Raw genomic sequence first — 25,875 nt, forward strand, 5'->3', positions numbered from 1 at the left:
TATAGCAGCTTTATTAATTGTCAAAATTTGGACCAAGATATCCTTCAGTGAGTGAGTAGGTAAATATACTGTCATATATTCAAAGAATGGAATATTATTCAGCACTAAAGAAAAATGGGCTATGATAAAGCCATGATAAAAACATAAAATAATATTGAATGTATATTACTAAGTAAAGGAAGCCAATCTGAAAAGGTTACATACCATATAATTCTATTTGACATTCTGGATAAGGCAAAACAATGGAGACAGTAGAAAGGTTTAGGAATACTGAGTAATTAGGTGAAATGGAGAGATAAATAGGCAGAGAAAAGAGGATTTTTAGGGCAGTGAAACTATTCTGTATGATACTTCAATAGTTGATACTTGTCATTTTGCATATGTTGAACCCATATAATGTACAATACCAAGAGTGAACCCAAATATAAACAATGAACTTTGGCTGATTAATGTAAATATATCAATGGTAAGAAATGTATCACTGTGTTGTCAGATACTGGTGAAGTTGTGCATGTGTGTAAACAGCAGGTGCAACTTAGAAGATTTCTTATAGTTTGGCTGAAGACTGCCAAACTACGTTGCAGAATGTAGTTACAGTTTTGCCTGGGAAGTCAAGGGCACATCTTCCTTGGGCCTGCTCTTTGAGGAATATGATGTGGTAGACTCATCAGAAATCAGATTCAGCCCTGGCCAGTGTGGCTTAGTTGGTTGGGCATCATCTTGTGCACCAAAGTGTCGCTAGTTTGATTCCTAGTCGGGGCACATGCCCAGATTGCGGGCTTAATCCCTATTAGAGAGCATGCAGGAAGCAGTCAATCAATGTTTCTCTCTTTCTCTCTAAAAATTAATAAAATCTCTTTAAATAAAATAAAAAAAAAGAAATCAGACTCAACCTCTGCCTCAACTGAAAAACAATGGAAATGGGAGCTTCCCTAGGTATTGTAATTGCTTTCTCAATCACCAGAATTACTGTAGAAGTCCATGTAAGATAACTTCTGTAATATAGAACTGGTTACCATAATTTTAAAGAGAACTGGAATATTAAAGACAGAGTGGAGCTAGAGAAATAATGTTTTGTATTTATTGTTTATTCTTTTGAAAAACTCTTACCAGAGGAAACATGATTATATGTACCTAGGCTACTAACGAACAGTAAAACTTGAGGGAAATTTTATATTCAGTTTTCTGAATATTAGACAGGAAAAAGCACACCAGTCAACTTAAAACAGTGGTGTAATTCAGGTATTTAACTTAGAGTAAGTTGACAAACAATATGAAGCAATTAATTTTTAAAGATCATCTCTTGGAAAGTATAATTATAGCAGCAAAAATTGTAGAGTAAATACCTCAGAAAATTATTTTCTCTATAAAAGCAAGAGAACATTGGCAGAAACTGTAGGAATCAACTTTTTCAGAACTCTATAAATTGAAGACTTGTAATAATCTGGAAAGTATTTGTTTAAGAAAACTAAACTTTATGGCATTTTAACTGTCCCTATTACCCCACCCCCACCCCAGCTCCACAAATAGCCTTGAAAACAAATATCCTGCAATCATAGTGAAACCAACTGCTGCTAGCCAGTGCAGAATAAATATAGGTTTGAAATGTATTTCAAGACCCATTCCCAAAAGTCTGTCATTATTTGACCTGTCCGGTGGTTCCTTGGAGATCCCATTAGCAAGGCTCTTTAGTTAATCAGACCTAGAGCTCACTCAGTGCAAACAGGTGTTTTTTTTTGTGTGTGTGTGTTTTTTCTGGGGGTGTTTATTAAAAAAAAGTCTAAGATGATAAAAAAAGTTGGGGCAAAGAGTAGACCAACCCAAAAGGAAAATCTTGGGAATGAGTTGTTCATAGGGGACTTTGAAAAGGTCTGACATCTTTTTGGTAATCTAGAAAGCTACATGTATGTGTAGGGCTGTATGCATGCTCAGGGCTTTAAATATGATTAGGAAAAAACTAAGAAGGCCCTAATCACTCATCTTGCTGACCTAGAGGCACTGTTCAAGCAGGAAGTGGTCTGACTGAGTATCAAGGGTATGCTTCAACACATGTACAGAGCTCCTTAGCAAAGATTTACAGACTAATTGTCCCAGGAATCTAAGGAAATCTCTGACCAATCATCAGCTGACCACTAAACAAACTGAGCAGAAATTTCAGTGGCTATACATAAAAAAGAATACAGATTTCACATAATTAGTTCAGAAAATTTGCTAAATAAATAATAAATATGGGAAGGGGGTAGAATTTGATTTCCACAGTTACAACATTACATTACTTGAAATATCCATTTTTCAACAACAAAAAATTATGAGACATACAAAGAAACAAGCAAGTATGACTTATAAAAAGAAAAAAGCAACTAATAGAAACTGTCCCTGGTAAAGCTTGGATTTTGGACTTACTTAACAAAGACTTTAAATCAGCTATTTAAAATACATTCAAAGAACTAAAGGAAAGTACATCTCAAGAACTAAATAAAAGCAGAATGATTTCACATTAAATATAGAATATCAATACATATATATAAATTATAAAAAACAACATTCTAGAAATTCTAAAATTGAAAACTTCAGGGACTAAAATAGTTTACTAGGGGGCTCTTTATAATAAGAAGCTCAACAGCAGATTTCAACAAACAACAGAATTAGTGAACTTTAAAATGGGTCAATGGAGATTATCCATTTAGACAATGGAAAGAAAAAATAATGAAAAATTAGAGTCTTAGGGACAGCATCAAACATGCCATCATACTTATAAAAATCTCAAAAGAAGAGGAGATAAAAGGACAGAAAAAAGTGGTAAAAACCTAAAAAACATTCATTTATACATCTAAGAAGCTCATGAACTCACAGTAGGATAAATTTAGAGATCCACATCTAGACACAACATAAGAATATATCTCAATGAAAAACTATAAATATTTACTTTTCACCTCTAAAATATTAATATATAGTTAGTTTTTTAATGATGAAGGGTCTAAACACACTTAATTAGTAAGGCAAATGGTTCTGATGGTTATAGTAGAGTATCAGAGCCAGAAATTAATTTTAAAAGTAATAATGTATCAGATATGGTTTATTTGATTGTGTTTAATCTCTCCATTTTTTCCCTTCTTGTTCTTATTTGTTAAAGTATAGATTAAAGTGACATAATGGATCTGAAAGAAAATAGGAGAAATTCACCAGAATATCAGCCTCTTGCTCATAAAATTTCAGGTGAGATTTGGTCACCAAGAAATTGTAATTCAAAGACTGCTATTGGCATTCTTCTCTCATGACACACTGTGACATTTACAATTACTTAATAAGTTTGGAAATGTAAGGTCAGCCTTCAAGAGAATGTTTATGTCCTCCTTGATACTCCTGTTAAATATGAACAATGTTAGATGAATATTAATTATTTGGGTTGTACTGCTTATTCTCATAAGAATAAGATATGGCCTTATTCAGATATGAAAAGTGAAGCTAGATATAAAATTTTAAAAAACATTTTGAGCACATGCTGATTACTTTGGTATATAAGACAGACAAAATATTCTAATAAAGATTACATTCCAGTGGGGAAGACAAAGCATAAACATGTAGTAAGGTTTATGAGTAAATAAGATAATTTTAGGTGGAGGCAAGTAGAACCAGATACATGATTTGTGGTATTCAACGAAAGTAAAAATGCAGAATCCTTGATTAAATAATATTAATAATTTCAAGATAGTAACAGCTCAAGCATGAACTAAGTGAGAGGCCATTTTATTCATAAGAGCCTGTGTGACTGTATAGATGGCAGGCCCATAGAGCCAAACCTACAGATAAATGCTGGAAATTTATTTTGACAGGTTGGGTAAAATTAGATGAGTTGGTTAAAGAAAAACTTAAAGTTTAAATGGTTTAAATTAAAAAGACAACTCTATCCAAATAACTGTAAATGTTGTGTGTTTTTCCCAGTAATTTGTGGTATATGCAGCTAGCAAGACATAATTTAAATGCATGTCTCATAAAATTAATAAGATGTATTTTTTTAGGGAAATAAACTCAGCCTCTGAATTTAGTAAGTTCTGAGTGCCTTTTAAAAGCTTGGCATTTGAAACTGTTTTTGAGGATAAAATAAGATGATTTTAATACATAGTTCTAAGAACAGTGCCAAGAATAGAATAAAAATTCAAAAATGCTAATTATTAATAAAGCAAGTGTCATCGATGCTGTTTAATTTCTTATAGATTTTCTATTCTCAGGAAAATTTTTACTTTCTTCTACCAGTATTTCTCTAAAGATATGCAAGTATTTTAAGTATTCATGGTAAGTCATCAAATCCTCCCTGACATTTAAAAAAATGACGAAACAAAGAAATTCATTAGTACATTCTTTTTCTTTTGTTTTTAAGTAATTGAACATCACTGATATTATAGAATTCTTAGTCAACTACCAATAAATAGCTAGATCTTCTCTGAAAGAATTTACTTGTCCACCAGTTGTGGGAGATATATCATACATGTCTTCTAAAATGAACGATTACTTGTTATAGTCTAATCCCTTGTACAACCAAAAAGCAATTCTCAATGCTAAGTGGGCCTTTGGATCTTGGAGGCAACATATTCCTCATTTGGGTGTGCTATTCTGGCCTGCTTACTAGGTGACCCTAAAAACTGCTAGACTTGAGTGGAATAAAAAGAAAAGGATGCCATGTGACAAGCTGATTTAAAAACAAAATATTTTATTTAGGGGAAGGAGTAAATATTTTAAAAATTATAAAAAGTTAGAAAAAATTATAATTTTTTTCACTACTTTTTTTTCCCCAACTACTGTTTCCAATGTGTATGTGTGTTTGCATCTATCTGCTTGAGGATTTTGGAAAATCTCACAGACACTTGAGCTTTTTTGAGGACAATAACTTCTGTTTTTTTAAAATCATGGTTAAGGGATAGACAAAAGACACATTTCCCTCCTGGGGATCTCAGATTTTCACAATTTAGAGGAGTTATTTGAACTTCACAAATATTGACAGGAGAGGTTTTAACATCACATCAGAACGTCTGCCTATTTTAAGCTGAATCTCTGGGGTCTGGGGCCTGAAACCATAGCCAGGGGACTGGAGGTGAGGACATGGAACTAGGGAAGAGATAAATGTTGCTGCCTCTTTGAATTCCCTGCACATAGAGTGTTGTCAACACTAGTGGAATGGCCCCTTCCATGGCAAGTGGGGCTGAAGGCCAAGAAGCAAGCTGCAGCACACTGTTTAAAAGGTCCAGACAGTCACTACTAGCATGCTTCCCTCGCGTGACTTTTAAAAATGTAATTAAGGTACTAATGCATCATGGGTAATCCCTTAACAAGAACCGCTCTGGTAATGTACCCCTGACCTGTGGGGCTGCTCCTGATATGCTAGCAATGCTTCTTTGGAAAGAGGTCTCTTTTTCATCCCCACCTTCCCCGCCGCCCCCCCACCCCCGCTTGATTTAGAAGATTAGAAGAAACACCAAGCACTGTGAGCATCAGGGTTTGTAGGGGCTAAAATAATTGTTTTTTTAATTCTCATAAGCAAACAAACAAACAAATACCTGGTCCCATTCTGTGAACAGGAGCTCACAATTGCACCTTGGTGTTCACAGCTTTCTTCAATATGGGTGAGTGAGAGCATATGAAAATGTGTTTTGATTATTCAGTAGGAAATCTCTGGGGTCTCTAATGATTGAAACAGACATGATATGCTACCAGTAAAAATACTTAAGACTAAGCATGTAAAATATTAAGAGCCACCCAGACTGGTTTGGCTCAATGTATAGAGTGTCAGTCTGCAGACAGAAGGGTCCCAGGTTCAATTCTGGTCAAGGGCACATGCCCAGGTTGTAGGCTCAATCCCCAGCAAGGGGCTTGCAGGAAGCAGCTGATCAATTATTCTCTCTCATCATCATTGATGTTTCTACCTCTCTTTCCCTGTCCTTTCCTCTCTGAAATCATTAAAATATATTTATATTAAGAGCCTACCTCTGTGAGTCACTCTCCAATTGTAGTCCTTTATTAGCACTCTGAAATGTAACATATTCTACTAGTCCAACAGTGCTTGACATTTGTCATTAGATTTTGAAAGAATTGCCATGGGCAAGTCTTTTTCTTTTCCTTAATATATTTTTCTCACATGTTTTTTCCTAATAATAATATGAACTATTGTCTCTAGAAGCTTGTGTTGCTTCCAAATGAGTGTGACCTTTTTATAAGCCTTCAGGAAAACCTGAATAAAAACATTTTATGTTTGTACCTTACTGTTCTCTATTTCCGTCTAAAAACCGCAAAAGCTGATAACTTTTATTCAACACCTACCCTGTAATTTCTGTCCCAGACTAAGTCCAAGCAGAGAAGCAAACAGTGTGAGTGGGTTCTGGTGTCATTAACATTTGAATTCCCATGAAAAAAATTACATATATATATGTAATTTTATATATATTCTGTTTTGGTGCAAGTGTAAGTCTATAAACATTCCTCCAGAATCTAATGATCAGCTTTCATTTATTTTTTCATTTGCAAATATCCACTGAATAATGCATGGCATATACCAGGCAGGCACTAATGATGGATGACAGTTGTCGCTGCACTCAGTCACAAGATTTAGAAAATAAATCTCGAAAAGTTGCCCAGCTTATGTTCTCTTTGACCAGGGGGAACTATTCTGTCTTTCCTCATTTTTCATCTCCCATGTCTTTAACTATAACATTGAGATATGTGTTTCACCTCGCCCATGGTGATTAAGGAATTTTTAGTGTCATTCTTACATCTTTTTTGTATAAATATGAGGTATCTTCTCTAATAAAATGGTAATATGCAAATTAACCATCACTCCGCTACATAAGCCACACCCACCAGCCAAGCCACGCCCACCAGCCAATCAGGGCGAGTATGCAAATTAACCCAAACCAAGATGGCTACAGCCACAGAGAGCAAGGTTTCCCAGTTAACAGAGCAAGCCAAGCTTTCCATAGCCGTTGCAGGCCTAAGCCTCCACTCAAGCTACAAAGTTTCAATTATAGAAGGTAAACAAATTCAAACAAATGGCAACAGAATGGAGCTTGAGAGAGCAGGCCAGGGTTGCCGGCGGCAACAGGGGAAGCAAAGCTTTAAAGCACACCCTGGCCGGGCTCACCCGCTTAAGGCTACAAAGTTTCAACTGTAGAAGGTGAATTAACTGCCACAGAGATGGCTGCCGCCCCGGAGGGAACAGCAGGCTTGGCTCTGCTCCAGGCTACAAAGTTTCAATTGTAGAAGGAAAATAAATCCCAGATACCAGGGCCTCTGCTTGGGTTGCCAGGGGGCGTGGCCGGCCTGCAAACCACCACAGGCCCCTCGCTCAGGCCACCCCACGCCCTAAGAGAACCCCACCCTTCAGGGCAAACCAGCTGGTCCCCACCCGTGCACCAGACCTCTATCTTATCTAATAAAAGAGTAATATACAGATTGATCATCACTGCAACACACAATATAGCTGCCTCCATGTGGTCAAAGATCCTGCCCCCATGTGGACACAAGATGGCCACTACAAGATGGCCAGCAGGAGAGGGCAGTTGGGAGGCACCCGTCCTGCAAGGGAGGGCAGTTGTGAGGGACTAGGCTTGCAAGGGAGGGCAGTTGGAGGTGATCAACCCTGCAGGAGAGGGCAGTTAGGGGTGACCAGGCTGGCAGAGGAGGGAAGTTGGGGGCAAACAGGCTGGCAGGGGAGCAGTTAAGCATCAACCAGGCTGGCAGCGGAGTGGTTAGGGGGTGATCAGGCTGGCAGGCAGAAGCGGTTAGGGGCAATCAGGAAGGCAGGCAGGCAAGCATTTGGGAGCCAGCAGTCCTGGATTGTGAGAGGGATGTCCTGGTGGGATCGGGCCTAAACGGGCAGTCGGACATCCCTCCAGGAGTCCCAGATTGGAGAGGGTACAGGCTGGGTTGAGGGACACCCCCCCGCCGTGCACGAATTTCGTGCACCGGGCTTCTAGTTTATACATAATGAAAGGTCATATATACACAATGAGCACTTAGAATGGTGCCTGGCACATGATAAGGTTATAATTCATGTTTTCTAGTTTATTGTCACAGTCCTTCAGTCACTTAATTACCATCAGAGCCTGTGGTGGTAACTAGAAGGACTAGCTATAGAAAACACAGATGATGATGGTCCCATTCATTGAGTGTAAGAGTGATGTGAGAAGAGTATGAGAGAAGGAATAGTGTGAGATAGAAAGTGTTCTCAGAAGGATAAGCTTATTGGGTCCTTTATATGAAATTCCAGTGAGAAGCATGGTACAGTCTGTGAATGATTTGCCTATATTTATAATTACTCAAATTAATGATATATAAGCATTGATTTTTATTTACTTTAGAATTAATTTCATTAGTAACATCAGGTAGATAATATTGCATACCATTTTGATATATTTTTGTTTTACAATAACCTTTCCAGATAAGTTTAGTATTTTCATGTAAGGAAACCAAGACTCAAATTCTTGCGTGAGATGGCACGACCTTTATTTAGTGCAGCTGGCTCAGACCCTCTTGCTACTATGCTGTGCTAACAGATCAAAGTTAAAAATTAATTTTGACTTGTAGTATTATTGTTTAGTAAACATTAGCAGAAATTTGAGGATTATTTTTTTAATTTTCTATATTCCTTTTAAAGTTTCATTTAAGTTTCAATCATTGCCAACAATGGCTAACAGAGTAAAAGGCTAAATGAATGACTTTTTTGTTATTATTATTACAATTCACAGTGATAGTTGGAGATTCTTTCTGTCCAATGTGTTGATCTAATTTTGCCTTGTATTTATGCCCTGTATTAGGTATGTTATCTTTGCTTTTAAAATAAACATAACTGACAGGTATTTTTTGTTTGCTTTTAATGTTGGCAGGAAGACTTTGGAGAAAGTGGGGGAGGGAAATAATGAAGATGATGCTGACAAGAAATTATGATAAATTTATTACTGGCTCAGAAGATATATGTGGTATATCTTTGATATTTTCTTCAAGGGGCTCAATAATGAAGTCATCAGCAATGAGAAGACTCTAAATTGGACAATTTGCAAACAAAGACATAAAATCCATTTTATAAAATGGCACAAAAAGTCTTAGTAGACCAGGTCAGGTACTTTCCCGCCTTTTTTTTATTACCCCTGAGAAAATACTCAAGAGAAATGAAATTAAAGTTTGTTGTATCATTTTCTTGCAATTAGATTTTCTTCATTCTCTTGTGATAAGAATGGTGGCAGATTTTTAGCTCTATATATGGTCTATTTTCCAAATGCACTTGGTGAAGGTTTGTGAAATAGAGACTATAGAGTAACTCAGGCTATTTGTGGCTTCTACAACCATAGGCATTCTACAATATCTCAACTCCTGTGAGGTCTCTAAGTGTGTAGCCATTTTCTGCCTCTTCTTTATATGTTCATCTATGTTAGTGAGACATGCTTGATACAGAAAATTCAACTCAATCTATACAATGTAATTAAATATTATTTGAGTTATTGTGTTTGTATATCAAGCCTTCAGTGAAGAAAAAATCAAATTTTCAGAAATAATCCAAAGTAAGGTGGGAAAGTAAAATTTACATTAAAATTATAGATTTTGATCTCTAGGATGATACAGGCTGGTTGCAAAACTGATAACTTATACTTAATGGATTATTTTCCATTGGTTGTTATTAGCTTCCAAACTAAAACAGCAGCAGTTTTAAAAGGCTTTATTCTATGAGCCTCAGCAAGCAACATAGTCATGCCTTCAAAGCAGAGTCCATTTGTATTTAATGAGATAATAGTAATCCTAAGCAACACTGTGACTAAATTGGGAAACTGAAAAATCTGTAGTGGTGAATCTCACATGAAGCTATCCAGGCAGAGATAATTTGAAATAAGTTGGCTCCAATTTAGAATCAATCACCAAAAACACGTTGAATGCTTATTACGTGATTAGAGTAAATTGTCTAAAAGGGATATTTCCAAGTGTGCTAGGCCACTAACTTTAACTTAGACTGTGGGAGGTCCAGGTGTCACATGTAGAACAAGCAGACAGAAAAGACAATCTTTATATTTTGGCGTGCTAGGGTCTACTCAGAGAGTGATGATTACAATAATCAAACAACTTCAATGGGCTAGATTTCAGAATTTATTTCTAAAGCTTTATAATTCAACCTAAGACTTGTAAATAAGAGAACTTATTGAACATAATTTAAAAGAGAACTATCTATATACTGTAATTCTAATTCAATCATATAACTCAGTCATGTGTACATATAAACTCTGATATATTTATCCCTGATTATTCCTTCATTCAATAAATATTTATTGATCATGTACCAGCTATTATTCTGAGTACTTGGGATTCAGTAAACAAGATATAAAAATATATTTGCCTTGTTAAACTTATATTTTGTGTAACATACAGATACTAACCTGTGAGCATAGTAAATAAATTCATGGGATAGTTTGTGATGATATATATGATGATGGTGACACACCTAGAAGTAAAGGAAAGTAAGCATTTTTAAGCTAGGATGTGTTTATCACTATCACTCTAGTTTTGGTCAGAGCTCAGAAAATGAACACAATGTTGCAGCCACATTGTTATGGTTATTACATTTTGGGGACATGGTACAGGCCTGGAGGAGACACTTTAGACTTACTGTATAATTGGGTGAATACATTTACTAAAGCAGCAAAATTAAGGTTGAATGTTTGTAGAATAACACAGTGAATAAAAGTATAAATTTTGAATAAGAGTTCAAACCAAGATTTCCATGCTTTGAGCTCTGCCTTTGTAATTTTACAACTGTATGATTTTGTTCCCCCATCTGTAAAGTTGGGCATATAATTTCTTCCTAAGAGAAGTGATATACTAATTGAATAAAATATTGAAGGCAAAACAGTTAGAATCACAAAAAATACATGCAAAATATTTGGTGAATAGAAGATATCATCACTGTGTGTCCAGACCCTCAAGGAATTTCAGAAATGAAAACCTTTTGAGATATCACCCAACTCAGTCTAATCATTTTATAGAGGAAGGAAACTGAGTGTCACATAAGTGAAATGAGTTGTCCAAACCACAAAGCTAATCACAGAGGTAGATTCTTCTCATTATCAAATTCCATAATAATGTGGCCATATTTGGACATTTATTAGTTCCTTCTTTACTTAAGAAAAAGAAGAAGAGTAGGCACAGTTTGAGCACACACAGCCTTCAAGAGCTCAACATCCAGTTTCCAAGTATTGCTCAAAACTCAATTCCTACTCCCTATGTTGTGGACCTAGACTTGTTTTGTGGTCATTTCTTCTGCTGAAGAAATGTGCTGAGCTATAATGCAATTAAAATTGAGATGTAAATATGCCTTTAATATCTGAAATCACAAATATATCACGTTAGAAATAAATCCTTTTCCAAAAATGTGGTGTTGATGTAATGTACTTATATTCACTACAGTGACAATTAATTAAAGCATTGATTCCTTTGTCCATCACATATAGTGATCTAACAGAACAATTCCATTTCCCATGATCATAGAACTTTGCAATTCACTCTAATTGGAGGAACCAGAGTCAGGCTCCAGTGAATGATGGGGGAAACATTCAACGAAACAGAGAAGGGAAGCAAAAATAAGCAGAAAAGCAAGAGAAAGGCTGCTCCATCCCTCAGGATTCTTGGATATTCTAGTGCTACATTCAAATTTGAAAAATGGTAGCATAGATCCCCAACTCACTAGATAGAATGATGAATTGTGATTTTTGGGACATTTTTCCCCCCAATGATTCCACAAAGAGGACAGTTTGGGATTTTCCCCCTATGATCTTTCTTGCTTTCCTGGGTTAGTTAGAATTCCCAGTAACAAAATTGAATAGAAATAGTGACAGCAGGCATTCTTGTTTTTTCTTCACCTTAACAATCATGTCTTTAAATTTCACCAATAAATTTTATTTTTCCAACAGACTTTTCTTAAAACAACAAAAATTATTCTCTCAGTCTGGAAGCCAGAAGTCCAAAATTAAGGTGTGGCAGGGCCACACTTTCTCCAAAGGCTTGAGAGTAGATTATGTTCCTCATTTCTTCCAAAATTTGTTTCAATATTTCATTCAATTATTTCATGTTTTCTTAGTTTATATTTAAGCCAGTGAGATTTAATGAATGTAATGATAAGAAACAGTGTTGTGAATATCAATTTCAGACTATTTCAGAGTCAGTTGGACCTGGGCTTACTTAAATGGCAGCATCCATCGCCTTCTAGCTATATGACATTAGGCAAATAATTTCAATACCCTTATTCTCAGGGACCTCAATTATAAAATACAAATTATAATTTCTACCTCATTAAATTGTTGTAAAAAATTAAATGAGATGAAGTTCTTGGAACCATGTCTAGAAAATAAAAGTGGTCATTAAACACATTTATAGCATTATTATAGTGCTTAAACACAGTAGTAGTAATAGCTGAATTTTTGTTGATCTACTCAAAATAATTTAGTAAATAATTTGATATATGCTACTCATATAACATCATTATATGTATCCTTTCAAAACTTATTCTTTAATAAAATTATGTATATTTCTATTGTGTTAAAATATTGTGTTACCATTTTAATCATTTTTAAGTGTACAATTTTGTGGCATTAAATATATTCACATTGTTATGAATACCTACAGATTTTTAAATGGTATTCTCTATTTTTTTCTATTCTGACTTTGATATATATTTTAAAAACAATGAATTTATGTTATTATCAAAAGACATTATCTATCAGAGTAGTCATATAATTTATCTTTTATATTCTGGTAAATTACATACGTTAATATATTTTTATTGATTTCAGAGAGTAAGGGAGAGGGAGAGAGAGAAACATTATTCCTCAATGTATCTGTTCCACCCATGAGCCCATAGTATTGCTTTAAGAGCTGAGATAGTTTCTAGTCACTGATTTAGCTGGAGATATCAAATGTGTGCTAAATGAAGGCATGCCATAGACCATATGAAAAGCATCATCTAATCATTGAATTTAAGGTAATCTTTCCTGAGAATGGCTTACTCTCTCCTAATGAACTCCCTTTGCTGGAAAAAGTCCTACCTGAAAGGAAGGAAGTAGAAGAGACTGAAGAACTGGTGGAATACTATGTAGCTATAAAACAAAAGAACTCTTACTATTTGCAACAGCATGGATGGACCTAGAGAGCATTATGCTAAGAGAAATAAGCCAGTCAGAGAAAGATAAGTATCACATGATCTCACTCATATGTGGAATCTAATGAACAACCTAAACTGATGAACAAAAATAGACCCAGAGACATAGAAACATCAGACTGTCAAAACTCAGAGGGAAGGCAGGGGAGGGTGGAGGGATGGAAGAGATCAACCAATGAACTCATATGCATATATGCATAACCCATGGTCACAGGCAATATATGCATAACTCAGAGAAACAGACAGTGAGTGGTGAAGGCTTGGGGAAGAGGAGGATGGAAGAGGGGAATAGGAGGAAAAAAGGGACATATGTAATACTCCCAACAATAAAGATTTATTAAAGATAAAAAAGCAAGAATGTAGAAACAACTTTGCTACTAAGCAAGAATGTAGAGACAACTTTCTTACCCTTCTAATGTTCAAATCTTAGAAATATTTTTAACCATTACAATGTAAAATTTCATAGACTGCTTCAAATTTAGGCTTACATTACTTCATCCATGATTTAAAGTGGCAGATTTTGAACTGTTGGCTTTTTAAAATAAAATAAAAAACTTTCTAATAAAAAATAAGAATTAAAGATGGTGCCATTACAATGGAGAAGCATATGAGGATGTTGAACATCATCCTAGGGGTGGTGTTCAGTGTCAGACTTCTTAATGGGGCCAGTGAATTACACTAACTGCTGGCATTTCATATATAGTAGTGAATGAGTGAAGAAATATAATCACAATATGCTCACTACTTGCTATTGTTTTTGTTTTAACATTCAACTACAGTAGTGTTTTAAAAGTTAAATGAAGAATGAACTCAAATATAAAAGCTTGAAATTTTGGGTCTTTTTCATATTGTTGATCTGAAAGTATGCATAGGCTACTGAGTTATTTTAGGAAGGGAAAGTCAGATCAATTATTTAATAGTACATGAAAGCAAAGTAAGCTTTCTTATAATTCCGTTTTGCCTAAAAATGCAGAACCATAATTTATTTCAAGGGACTGAGCCATTCAAGTATGAGCCTGACCCTTCTATTACACTCTCAGCAGGAACAGAGAAAATCCACTCTGAAGGTCTTGGTTGGCCACTGGGTGACAGGCAAAATAGACTCTCCATTATTACAAATTTATGGAAATTTTAAATTACTAATTTGAGCTTTAAGAGGAAGAAGAAAAATAAAACACCTACCGATGGGTACACACAAGGGCCAAATTAGTCCCTCTTTCCATAGGAAAGGTTAAACTGGTACAGAACTGTTCTACTTAAACAAGATAAAAATAATTTTGGACTGAGCCAGTGGATGCCTGCAACTGATTTTCAGTCAAATAAAATCCCCTTGAAACATTAGGGTGGGAATGGAAATGTTGACAGGCTATTTACCAGTTAGGCCTTAGTAAGTACAGGGACAACAAATGTAATCCGTTTTGTTAACATGAAGTTATCATAATTAAGCAGTTGGTGAAGAAAAATCTATTAAGAGATTTCATTTCCAGCCCTTTAATGAAATCTGATGTTCAAATAAATGGGTATCGTGGGGTTCTGTCACTGTGTGCATTAAAAGAATCTAGCCAGAAAAATCGCTACAGTAGCTCTAGCCAAATCTTTTTAACAAGCAGATTTTTCATCCATTACTGGCTACTCTCTTTATTTTCTGTTTTATACAGTCCTTGTTCAGTAATATTTTTCCTTTGAAATTATATTTAGGCAGCGAGTTGATGTGCCGTTGCCTTATTTCAAGCTAATATATATGTTAACTCTTTATTGCCTTTTCAAAAATGCAGCCAATCTTAATGGTAGTCTATGTCAGAGGAGATAAGATACTCCAAGAAAGGAGGAAGCAGCCCTGTACCAATGTACTTGGATTCTGGATTTCCAAGTTGATACATTACATTTGGAAATCTGAAGTTAAGGAGATTGCAGGAGCTGAAACATATTCTTTCCCTGAACTGGTATAATTCAACTTAAAAATATTCCCAGGAAAATAAAAATTGTGTGGTCATTCCTTAGCCATTAATGCTGTGCTGAACTCAAAGTATAGCCAAGATAAAGGATTGCTTTATAAAAAGTGAGACTGATAGAATATTAGAATTCTGTATTTTGTGTTAATATCTTCTTGATATTTTTATTTTCTATCATTAAACGAATTTTAGAATTAAAAGACTGTAAGATTATATATGATATCCTATATAATAAAGAGGTGATATGCAAATTGACCATCACTCCAACACACAAGATGGCCGCCCCCCTGTGGACACAAGATGGCCAGCAAGGGAGGGCAGTTGTGGGTGATCAGGCCAGCAGGGGAGGACTGTTGGGAGGGGTCAGGCCTGTAAAGGAGGGCAGTTAGGGGTGACCAGGCCTACAGGAGAGGGCAGTTGGGGGGGGGCAAGGCCTGAAGGGGAGGGCAGTTTGGGGGGACCAGGCCTGCAGGGGAGGGCAGTTAGGGGCAACCAGGCTGGCAGGGGAGGGAAGTTAGGGGTGATCAGGCCTGTAAGGGAAGGCAGTTGGGGGCGATTGAGCCAGCAGGGGAGGACAGTTTAGGGGTGACCAGGCCTACAGGGAAGAGCAGTTGGGGGAGACCAGGCCTTCAGGGGAGGACAGTTAGGGGTGACCAGGCCTGCAGGGGAGGGAAGTTAGGGACAATTGGGCCAGCAGGGGAGCAGTTAAGCATCAATCAGGCTGGCAGGGGAGTGGTTAGGGGGTGATCAAGCTGGCAGGCAGAAGCGGTTAGGGGCAATCAGGCAGGCAGGCAGGTGAGTGGTAGGGAGCCAGCAGTCCTGAATTGTGAGAGAGATTTCCGACTGCCCTTGAGGGGTCCCAGATTGGAGAGGGTGCAGGCTGGGCTGAGGGACACCCCCTGCCCCATGCACTAATTTCGTGCACTGGGCCTCTAATACACACATAAGATTATATAAAATGAAATAGCATTTATATTATAATTGACTTTTTAACACTCAATTTTTTCTGTGTCTTTCATGTTACTTGAGTTTCTGTGAAAACAGATGATCAAATAGTCTAAGTATTATAACTACTCCAGTGGGCAAATCTAGACTTTAATATTTCTCTTTAATAACATATATTAATACATCATCTATTGTTGGATTTATAGAGTTTTTTCTTTCACATTATTAGTACTACAATGATTATAATTGTAGCAAAATTTTTATATAGAGCCATAGTTATTTTCTTGGGCTATTCTGAGTAATACAATTGTGTTGAGTACTTATTTAAGGCAAATGACATATCCACTGAGTGATGTATGTAACTTCTGGGCCATGTCCCTAAAAGAAAGCTACTTTCCCTCTGTTCCCTCTTTTCCTCTCTTCCCTCCCCAGGGCAGAACTTGGTTATGGGAAGCCAATTTGGATTAAGCAGAATTGGGCATTGTGGAGTGATAAAACAAAAGCATGCATCTTACATCTCAGGACCACATCATGGAACAGGACTGCCCTTTGCCTCAGGCATTTACTATATCACAGTGAAATAAACCACTGTTAAATCAACCTAACTAGTACCCTAACTACTATTACTACTCCAATGGATGGATAAACCTGGATTTTTTGGAAGTTTGAAGTAGGATGGAAATGAGAAGGGGGAAAGTAATGACCTATCTCTGAAAGCTGCTTATGCTCCTGAAACCACCTATTTGTGCCATCAGCTTTGTGACTTTTCTCCCGCAGGTTGTGCTTTATGCCTTGGGTATAAGTGACACAGTGGTTGCTGATCCCTCCCTGATCTTCAAAAATAAGGACTTAAAAGAAAATCTACCCTGAACCTGAGATCGGGGAAGGTTGCTATGCCAGCTCCAGAGTTTATCTCCTATTATCTCAGTTATCAAGTCCTTGTTTGATAAGGTTTTTTAGATATAAAGTTTAATTACTCTTGCTACATGTTATTTTGATTGTTCCATATTCTCACTTCTGGCACATAACAATAATATCACCCATAAAATAAATGAAAAAGAGAAAAGTCACTCACTACTCCCAAATATTCTCAAGAAGCCCTCCACTTTGAATTTAGCATGCCTGTGTGTGTATGGGGGAGGGGCCCCAAAAGCAGTTTTTATATTGTGACTGATTTATAAAATACAATGGGCTATACTTATAATATCTAGATAAAGTATGTGAAATTAGAAAGAATAATTTTAAAATTTAGTAAAAGAAGGACTAAACACTAGGATTTTTCAATTGATATAAGAGTGCAAATATGGTGCATGAACATATCCATACACAACAGCATTTACTCTTTGTGGAAAGGTAAGTATTGGATTACTTGGACATAGATGGGAGTCAATATATTCTTTTAAAAAGGCATATAGAACAAATAGCCTAGATTCAAGACAATTATTTCAATGCATTTGAAGGAGAGGGAATAGTTTGTTGAAAACTTTGCAAAGTCACTATTAGAGCCTTTTTTTTTTTTAAGGAAGGAAGAAATTTAGTACTTATATGTTGATACAACAAATTGTTTGAAAAGATGGCTGTGACAAGTTCTCTTATCTCTATTATATGCTTTTTTTCCCAATAAGACTTTCCTCTCATGAAGGTGTGGAGTCTACTCCTTTCCCTTTAATAAGGGCTGACCTTGTGACTTGCTTTGACCAACAATGTGGGAGAGTAACAGAGTAGCATCTCCAAGTCCAGCTTCAAGAGGATGTCCAGGCTCTGTTCTTGTCTTCTTAGAAATCAGATGCCGTATGGGAAATCCCAAAATAGCTGTTGGAGATATCATAAAGAGAGAACTGACGTGCACTGGCTCATGGCCCCAGCCAGTTGCCAATAATGTAGGTGAAGCCACCCAGGGCCAATGAGCTGACCTGCCAACTGACCGTAGCAGCATGAATGAGTCCAGCTGACACCATAAGGAGTGGAGATGAACCATGCCAACTGAACCCTGCCTGTGTTGTTAACCCCCAGTATAGTGAGTGATAATTATTTTAACCATTTTTGGGATGGTGGTAAAACACTCAGAAATAAATAATACAGTTGCTAAATTGTATAATTAACTTATAAGTCCTCTTCTTTAGCCTCTTATCTAACAAATCAGTTGAAATACAAGTATGAATTTACTTGAATAAAAATGTTTCACTGTTGGTTTAGGAAAAAAAGATCCTAGCTTGCTGACTATTTTCACCACCAATAAAATATACTGTTTCTACTGTTACTGCTGAGGTAGCCTACTTCCTTGTAGCATCCAATGGGAAGATTTGACTTTAGTTTATGAAAGGTCTTTGCATGAGTGACACTATATAAAAGGAATATTTATTGTTTACAAAATACTGTACTTCTTAAGAAATGGGAGCATATGTACATTAGTGAAGGAAAACTTACTCTATTGATTGATGAAGACTGGTGCATATATTTTTTAAAAGTGTAGTTGAGTTTATCTGATGATAGCTGAAGCTTGCTTTGATCTTCTGACCAAATTTTTTGTTCAATATGGTATTTTGATTCCTTGGACCTAAAATTGTTTTGCTATGGCATTTGGATGTATTGATATTTTCACTGGATGATTTATGATATTTACCAAGAGATTCATTTGTAACATCAAAGCTTAAATTAGAGTCAGTTTGGCAGCTTTCCAATTCAAAACTTGCTATATACAATATAAAACTCCTTAAGGGTAGAAAATCATTAAATAAAAATAGCTTATGTGGTTCACACTGTATCTATAAGACAAGTGGGGGAATTTTTCCCTATAACAGATTCATAAATATAATCTATCAGGCAACTGTATTTATAGAAACAGAAATAACTTACATCAATGTCCTTCACTGTTATAGCTCTTTAAAATGGTATAATGGTATTTACCTGCATAGATTCCTATTTTCACCTTCCACAAAGCTGTGAGAGGTAATAAGTCTGATGATTGTGTAAGGGTGAAATAAAAAAAGTTCAGAAACAAATTTTAAAAACCTATTATTTTATTTGTATTTATCCATGTTCTATTGATTGGAACAAAAGGAAAAAATATGAAGACATGCTCATCTCTTTCTGAGTTAATTGTGTTTGAGTACAATTATCTATAAAGTGAATATCTAAAGTCCTATTTTTCATTTAGACTCAAATTATGCTGACTAGCTTCTATTTAAATCATGCTTTAAACCATACATCAAAAATAACTTCATGATCTAAGTAACTAATCAAGACACCTCTATATTAAATTTATATTTCTTCTTTCTTGACATAGCCTTTTTTTTCTAACTTATTTTGGCATAATTTTAGACTTACAGAATACTTGTAGAAATAGTCAAATATTTCTTGGTTAATTTCCCATAGATTTTCTATATCAATTTTTACCCACCTCTACTTAAATATAGGTAGGTAGGTAGGAAGGGAGATATAAAATATTTTACTGAGCTAGTATTTAGTGTGGTCCCTTTCCCTATAAATACTTCAATGTTTATTTTCTAAAAACAGAGCAATTCTTTTCACAAAGACAATAGATATTTAAATTAGAAAAATTGACCTCTGTTGATATATTCATAATTATTTTTCCCTAATAGTATATTTCTTCTTCCAGGAGTACTTTCCTGTTGTCCATTTTAAATTCAGAATTCATACAAATCTCAAAGTTCATCACAGCATAAACTACTCCATTTGAAGCTATTTATTTTAGCATTTTAAAGATTAATTTACAGCCTCATCAAAAAATGAAATAACTCATAGGATAAGATAATTACTTTATTTACAAAACTACTTAATTATAGTGGCCCAAAATTATTGAAGACTTGCTATATTTGAGGCATCTTATAAGTATTTTACAGGTCTTTATTATTTAACCAGACTAATATGTAATATTTCACAAGTGCTTACCATGTTTTAAGCACTAGGTTAGGCATATAGCTAATCTATAGATATAAAATCCTAATATGCAAATAGACCAAACCATGGAACAATCAGTTACTATGACATGTGCTGACCACCAGGGGGCACGCATGTGGAACATGGCGGGTATCGGCCACGGTGGGATGGTGAAGCAGGTGAGAGGGGGCGCCAGACCAAGGCGGAGTACCGGTCACTGTCATCGGGGTGAGCCTCTGGTGGTTACTGAAAATTCTTTGCTCCTGCGCTGCTGTCCTGCCTGGCACTCGCACCTCCTTACAGCACCCGGTGCCAGCCCTGATCACTTGGCACCATCAGCAGGTGCGAGTGGCAGCTGCTGGCCCTGCTTGCCCCTCAGGGCTTCTCCACCTCCCCTTGCTCCTGAGGGGCAATCAGGGCTGGCAGCTGCCTTTCACAACTGCTGCCGGTGCCAGAACCGCTGCTCACACCCACTGCTGGTGCTGGCCCTGCTTGCACCTGCAGCCGGTGCCAGAACTGCTGCCGGCACCCAGTGCTGGTCCCGACCACTCAGTGGCATCAGTGGGTGCGAGTGGTGGCTGCTAGCCGCAATCGCCCCTAAGGGCATCTCCATCTTCCCCTGCTCTTGAGGGGTGATCAGGGCAGCAGCTGCCGCTTGCACCTGTTGATGGTGCCAGTCCCACTCTCACCTTCTGCTGGCGCCGGCCCCAATCACTCCTCGCAGTCAGCGGATACAAGCAGGGCTGGTGCCGTCAGTGTGTGGAAGTGGGGCTGACGGCAGAGAAGGGACCTGGGGCTGTGGCAGGCGGGGCTGGGCGGGGGCACAGAAGATGGGCTGAGACCTGCCCCTGTGCCTACCACAGCCTTGTGGCCCACAGTTTCTTTCAAGGTGCACAAATTCATGCACTGGGCCCGTAGTCTAATAATAAAATAGTAAATGCTTACAAACTTTTTCCTTTGTTTCAAGAACAGGAGTCAGTGCTTTACATACAACTCTCATTTGATCCTGGCACCATTATGACAAGGATACTATTATTATTCCTATTTTATAAATGAGAAATTCAAACAACAACAAAAAATAAGTCCTCAAAGAGAATTATTATTTCTATGTGAAGTAGGAGAAAATCTGAGACTTGAATAAATGTTATTTACCTATATTAATTCCCTGGGGCTGTGATGTGACTTAAAACAGCAAATTTATTTTCTCATAGTTCTGGAGGCTAGAAGCCTGAAATCAAGGTGTCTGCAGGCCCATGCTGTTTCTGAAAGCTCTAGGAAAGAATCTATTTCATGCCGTTCACTTAGCTTCTGATGTTGCTAGCAATCCTTTGTATTCCTTGGCTTGTAGGTACATCATTCTAATCCCTGTGTTTGTCATTCCACAACATTCTTCATACATGTTTGTCTCTGTGTCTCTTTATAAGGACACCAGTCATATTGAATTAGGGACCACCCTGAGAACCTCATTTTACATCTACAAAAACCCTATTTACAAATAAGGTGACATGCAGAGATACCAGAAGTTATTACTTCAACATATCTTTTTTGAGGACACATTTGCACCTACAGCATTACACAAAGCCATTCAGCTCATTAAGGGGACTTCAAGGGTTTGAATATGGGTGTGTATCTGACTCCAAAGCCCATATTTTAGCCATTCTGTTCCATACAGCATACAAGACTTGAGGCACTTTCCATTCTTTCACTTCAACTAAATTATTAATGACCATGACAATCTTCAAAACAATAGAATCAAAGTTTTTAAAATAATAAATACATGATTGAAATACTAATTGAAAAACACTCAAGAATACCTGTTTTAATAGAGATAAATTTGAGTTTGACTCTTTTGAACTATAAATATGAGATTTATTTTTTAAATCAAGTAGACTTTTATACATAGTTAATTTTTATGATGCTACCAACACAAACATCATTTATTATTATTACTAGAGGCCCGGTGCAAAAAATTTGTGCACTCGGCAGCGGGGGGGGGGGGGGGGTGTCTCTCAGCCTGGCCTGCGTACTCTCACAGTCCGGGAACCTTTAGGAGATGTCCGACTGCCACGGAGGCAAGATAGGTTCCTGCCACTGCCACTGTGCTCGCCAGCCGTGAGCCCAGCTTCTGGTGCACTGACCACCAGGAGGCAGCTCCTGCATTGAGTGTCTGCCCCTGGTGGTCAGTGCACATCATAGCAACCAGTCATTCTGCCATTTGGTCAATTTGCATATTAGCCTTTTATTATATAGGATTATTATTGTATTTTGCATCACCATTTATCCCTTCTCTGACCTCCCTCTTTCACCTACACCCACTTCCATGTAATCACCACACTGTTGTCCATGTCCATGAGTTCTCTCTTATTTTTTCTTTTTTGCTCAATTCCTCCACCTCCCACCTTTCCACCAAAATTTTTTTTGTTGTCTCTGCTTGTTAAAATCATTTTTATGTCCTTTAATAAAATGCTATGCGTTTATTTATATAGCATCTGTACTTTATTTTATATTGTATTAAAAACATTATTTTTATTAATTTTAAATTGAACATTTTCTTATGTCTTGTTTATATTATGTTAATGTAAAACTTTGTTTTTAGTCTATCTTTCCACCTAATACCTTACAACTAATTATTAGTAATATATAGAAAAAAACTTCAAATTTTATTTTGTATTTGTATATCTGACTACATTCACCTAGTAATTATAATTTTGAAGCACAATTTTATAGCTCTATAATGAAAAAAAATGTTAACACTGATTAATCAATTTCTCTAATTTGAGGCATTAACTTTATTTTTATAGGGCCATTAGAAATATCTGTAGTATGGAGGAAAGCTTTAATCTGAAGTAAATAGTTAAATCTATGGCACTTATCTAATTTAATCTTCATTGTTTATGCTACAGACATTCATATAGTTATCTTTTGCCTTGCAAGAGCATCCTAACTGGTTTCCAGTGTGTTTTCTTCCAGTGTAAAGCTCAGATCCTGGTACAGCTCAGATGTGGTCAAGAATCCTCCTTGTCAACATCTGTCTGTGACTTGCCATTGCCTATAATAATACTGCTTGTGAATTACCTTGAACTAAGGAATAGCTAACCCAGCACAACTATAGCAAAACATTTAGAAGCAAAGAGCAGGCAAGAAGAATGTTTTGAGTAATATGAAAATGGTGAAAATGACTCAAGCACCATGAATAAGAAACACTAATTCAAATGTGAATATATAATCAATTATTTTACTGTCTTCATTTTATTATAATTTTCATATCTATTTTAACAAGTGAGATTGTCTGTAATTTCCTTTTCCTGCCCTGCGTCCATTTCCTTTTGAAGTTTATATTAACTTAGATAGATAGATGATGATGATGATAGATAGATAGATAGATAGATATAGATAAAAAGAAAGAAATATAAGATAGAAATATATATTTATCTATTTTATTACATTATTTAGTTTTGCTAGACATTTATCAATTTTATTAGTTTTTCCAAAGAACCAACTTTTAATTTATATTTGTTTGGTTCTGTTACCTATTTCTTATGCTTAAACTATCTTCTAGATTTCTCATTTCAGCTTTCATGATACTATTAGTGATAATCTTAGTTTTTCCTTTAAAGCTAAGATTTAAGTAGCACCATTATTATTATTAGGTTTTATAGTGACACATTTCAAACCCATTACTTTTATCTGTGTGACCTTAGTCAACTTTCTTAAAGTCTCTGAGCTTAGAGCTCCTTATTTTAAGATAAATAATTATAGTTTCTATTTTTGAACATACTTATAATAATTAAAGTAATAATTTAAAGTATTTAGTACAGTGCTTATACTGATTAAGGCTTCTCATAGATAATGATGATGGTGATTGATGATGATGATGCTAATGATAATGATGTAAATAATATGATCTTGTGCCTGTTTAAATCAGACACACTATTTAGAGTATTTTCTTGTTGAGTTACCTGGATTGATATTTCAATGATTCATTCTATGTGGTTTCCATGAATATTTATGTACAAGAGTTTATAAATAATAAGACTTTATTTACAGATAAATTTATTTCATTTAGTTTAAACATTCCACTTGACCTATTTTAGGCAATTAATTCTTCACATGTGCTTCCAAATAAATGTTAATGTTTATAGTTTATAGTTTATGTACTTACAGCTTATTTTAGGATTAATGAGGTAATGTCTAAAAAGAACTGTGAATTCTTTGGAGAACATACAAGGTCAGAGTCCAAATTGTGTCAGAACTTACGTTTGTGTTTATAAACTAGAAAGATGCCTTTTTCTAGCTCATAGGACATGAGTTGCCCAGCACTCACTACTATATTCAAAGAGCTATTGTTATGAGGACAAAGACACAGGGACTGATGGAATGAGGGGAAATGGAACCTAATAAAGAAAGAGTGAAAGCAGGAAATGCCAATGTAAAGCGTATTTGAAGAAACAGAACAATGAGATCAAGTCATCTTAACTAGTAGCTGCATATGACATAGTGTTTATCACTCTCTCCTTGAAACTTCCTTACTTTACTCCAAGATAAAAATTTTACCTGATTGTCTTCTTCCCATTCCTGACTATTACTTGGCTCTGTTGCTGGCTCCCCCTCGTCTCTGTAATCTCTAAATATGAGTGTTCCAGCATTTAGTTATTTACCCTTTTTTTCCCCTACACATCCTCCTTTAACAATCTCATACAGACTCATGGCTTTAAAGATAATCTATGTGATGGTAGTTCCCTAATGTACTTCTCCAGCTTGGACCTCTCCTCTGGAACCTAGACCTGTATATCAACTGCCTATTTTACTTCTCTACTTGGATGTGTAAAATGTCTCTCAAATTTAATATGTCCAAAACTGAGCTTTGGATAGTTTTACCCCCACCCTGCCCCTGGTCCTTTAAAAATCTCCTCTTACAGGCTTTGACATCTCAGTACATGAACAAACCATTTTTTTCCCATTTGCTCAGGCCCAAAATCTTCTCCTCATTCCTGGTTCCTCTGTTTTCCATACTACTCCCCATCCAATCCACTGACACATAGTGTCAGCTCTGTCTTCAAGATATATCCAGAACCTGAGCACTTCCTAACAACCACCAATTTCACCTCCCTCAACTGGTGTAACAGCTTCCTGACTGGGTGCCTGCTTCCACCCTTGCCTTGGCTGGAAGCCCTCAAATATGGTATGGTTGACAGCTATGGCTGGGCATTTCTGGCTACAAGTCATTAGTGTCTTATAAGGCATCTCTAGCAGAGCCAGCATCACAAGATGTTTAATTCTTCCTTGCAGATGGTATAGTCTTGCTTTAGAACTCCAGGGGGCTGAATTGTAATTTTCCTATTACGCTTTATGTAAACCCTATGTGGCATGTATTTTTTATCACAGATATACCTAAGATGACAGAGTCTGTCAAATTAAATGGCCCAAGCATTAGGGTCACTTATACCAAAATCTGGAAATTTCAATTTCCTACAAGCCTTTTCCTGATCTGTTTGTTATTGAGACTTTGCAGCTTTTCATGTCACTTTGTATAATGATCAGAGCAGTCCTCTTGGGTGGCCCACTAGGATGACACTTGCTTTTTATGGTAGGAGGTATTAGGTGTATTACTTGCTCTTTATTTTAGAAGGTATTTCCTAGAATGTCACAGATTACTTGATCCCTAACATTTTTATTATTGTGGTAGTATCTTAACACTTTTTTTGAGTTTATATCCCACCCTCTAAAATAAAGTTCATGGATCTTTCCAAGACCTCCAACATAGTTGCCATTTGTTGCTCATCTGGTCTAAAGTCAAGAAAGGAGGAATTAGCAATTTGAGACTATGGGTTATAGCATTGCCAAAATATGACTTCAGCCCACTCCACAAGAACTCTGAAGTTAGAATGCTATTTT

Source organism: Cnephaeus nilssonii (genome assembly GCF_951640355.1).
Source record: "Cnephaeus nilssonii genome assembly, chromosome: 3".
Classification (NCBI taxonomy): domain Eukaryota; kingdom Metazoa; phylum Chordata; class Mammalia; order Chiroptera; family Vespertilionidae; genus Cnephaeus; species Cnephaeus nilssonii.